Genomic DNA, 3,038 nt, shown 5'->3' on the forward strand with positions numbered 1-3,038 from the left:
TTCAAGCTTCTTATTTTCTGAGAGCAGGATAGATACCCAGCAGTAAACTCAGGATCAAATGGAAATAAAACTGCTGAGAGAGACCCAGTGGAAGGCGCTGAACGGCCAGGCTTCCGGCTAAAGCCATGCAATACCATGGCATTGCATATGGTTTCCATCTGAAACTCCAAAGGGCTGGGCATGTCTTTCTGTACCTATGAATGTATGTATTCAGGCTGCCACTTCGACTGGTTCTGATTTACACCTAACTCTCTCCAGGCTTCCTAAAAGTGAACTTTAGTGAACTTCATACAAGTTCAACATTCGTAACCAAACCTGAAATTCCAGAGGTTTTGTCTGGGATTTGATTTCAAAATGAGGACATGTCTTTCCAAGTTACATGTTTCCAACTATTGTTGATTTTTGGCCCCAGTATCTATTATGTTTAATGTTATGCATTCCTGAATAACTAGATAATGTAAGAGAATCGGAACTGAGAGGACCAGCAGCATGGGGTGGGCGGTTGTCTCATAAAGTGTGTCTCATAAAAAAGCTTCCAAATATATGAGGATCCTGTGGTCCTTGGCAACAAGCAAGCTATTAGATGCTTTTAACACTTCTATTGTTCTCTTTGTACCTCTTCACTCTCCCCAACCCACTCATCAAAATTGAATGCTTGCTCTTGCTTTGTTGACTCTCTCTGAGTTCCCAATTTTATGCCTTTGTTCTGCTGTCCTTTATTTTGGATATTTTTTTCCTTGTGCCACATGTTCACAACCTCACTAATTATAAGGCCCCATTTATAGCCTCTTTATCTATGGAACCTTTCCTGACCCTGTCAGCTGGAAACATTCCCTTCTTTAGCTGAACTTCTATAACTGTTATAGAGTAGCATCATCATAATGTATATACATATATTATCCCCTACACTAGACCATAAGATGCTTGAGGGCAGGTCTAATTTATCTTTCTGTCATTCACTTGTTAGGCAATAGAATCACTCAAATGGTATTTGTTGAAAGAATAATGAATAAATTAATGGATGAATATCCATTTTATTCAAACATAAAGCAACAAGAGGACTTGGACATAGCTTATAAGTACCATAACAGAAGGCTGCAGTGACAGAAAGTATTTTAAAAAGTAAGACACGTTTAGGGCCCTTATTACTCTTGAATACTGTCTAGTTAATGCCAACCTTGCCACCACTGTGAGCCTCAGAAGGGTAAGTACCTCATTGTCCTTACTCACTGCTATATCCCCAACCCCTCAGCACAGTAACTGGCACATAACAGATACTCAATAAGTGTTTATTGAATTAATACTATATTGAATTTTAAAAAGCAAAGGCTCTTTATACAATGTAAGTCTTTGAGCTAAAAAGGGAAATTTTAGAGACATCAGAATAAGATGATAAGATAAACAAACAAATTGAAACCTAAAGCATCTTATGGCAAGCCACTAAAATGGTCTCTCAATTTCTACCTGTCTACTTTGTCTGAACCTCCTTGAACTTTGAGTTCTCTTCCTGTACAATGTCAAGTCGATGAGACAGCCACAAGTGATAATCTGTGTAAACTCAACCGGCTCTCTCATTAGCCCAGAGCAGATTATAAAAACTGATACTGGCTCTTGAGGGTTCTTCTGGAGAGCACTCTCTTACTTCCAAAGTAGCTCCCAAGCTTGATAAGATCCAAGTCCTTGGAGGAGAGATTAGCATCAGACCCAGGGGGGATTTTTAATCATATTAAAACAAGATAACAAGTTATCTGAGAGAAAATTAATCCTCACCTCTATGTTATGTTATTTATGCCACTTGACACATGGGAATTCTTTTAAATAGTTAGCTGGTCCATTTCATTTCATGTGGCTTTTTTTGCCCTGATATTTAAATATCTTTAATTTATGAGTATTCAAATGGTTCTTGATTAAAATAACTAGCAATTTTATCATTATTTCTTGCTTCATGAAATAAGTAATGCAATCAAACTTCTAAAAAGAGCATATTAATATCATATTTCCAATTAGAACTCTAGGTTTATAGCATCAGGTACCTAAAGCTGACAACATAATTTTATTTAGTTCTGTACTTACAATTTAATATTAGGTGGAAAAGATAAACAGAAAAGTGCATAGTGGCCTATGCTCTTTCATAAAGAGATGAAAAAAGGTTGATGCACATTTGAATAAACTTTATAAAACAAGTAAATAACTTTTTAAAATTCCTCACATTTCCAGACAGCTCTTGTGATTTTTGATGGCATCATATTTTATTTCAAAATATGCGAACACTTTATTTATTCATATATAGAGCTAGGTATTGAGACCTCTTTCCAAAAATTACTTTAAATGGAGTCCTCACTAATCACTAGAAGGAGAAGGAAATCACTAGAAGGAGAAGGAAAAATTTACTTTTATTTACCTGGTTAATGAAAATGAAAGGTATAAATAAGATTACAAAGAAAGTGTTTAAGATACTTAATACCTCAAATACCTTCAACGATTTAACAAATATCATTCATATATTATTTATATAGCCAGGAAACATTTCTCAATCACTAATCACTAAATGAGGCAAGCACTGCCAGAGGTGTTTAAATCCAGTTACATGTAAAGAAACATTATTAAATTATTACCAAATTATGTCCATTGAATTACCAGGTACTCTTATTTACTTATTATAAAGATAGTTAAATTATAGTTTATAATTATAGTTACAATAGAGGTAAAATTTCTATAAAGTCACTTAAAGCATATTAATATCACATTCTCAATTAAACTACAGTTTTACACCATCAAGCACCAAAAAATGAGAGCATAAACAAATTCATTTAGTTGAGCCACTTATTTACTTATTTTACTTTAAAGTGTTCTGTAATTCTGGTACTTTGTGTGTGATACAAATTCTTGCAAACTACTTGTAGGATGAATTATAATCTCCAGATACAAACTACAATGACCTGTAATTAATTGCATTTCTGAGTTGGACTAATATGGTAAAAATAGCTTCAAAATTCTGATAAGGAAAGCATTCACTCAATATTTTAGGTAATTCTTAA

Source organism: Pteropus vampyrus, unplaced genomic scaffold, assembly GCF_000151845.1.
Source record: "Pteropus vampyrus isolate Shadow unplaced genomic scaffold, Pvam_2.0 Scaffold11, whole genome shotgun sequence".
Lineage (NCBI taxonomy): Eukaryota > Metazoa > Chordata > Mammalia > Chiroptera > Pteropodidae > Pteropus > Pteropus vampyrus.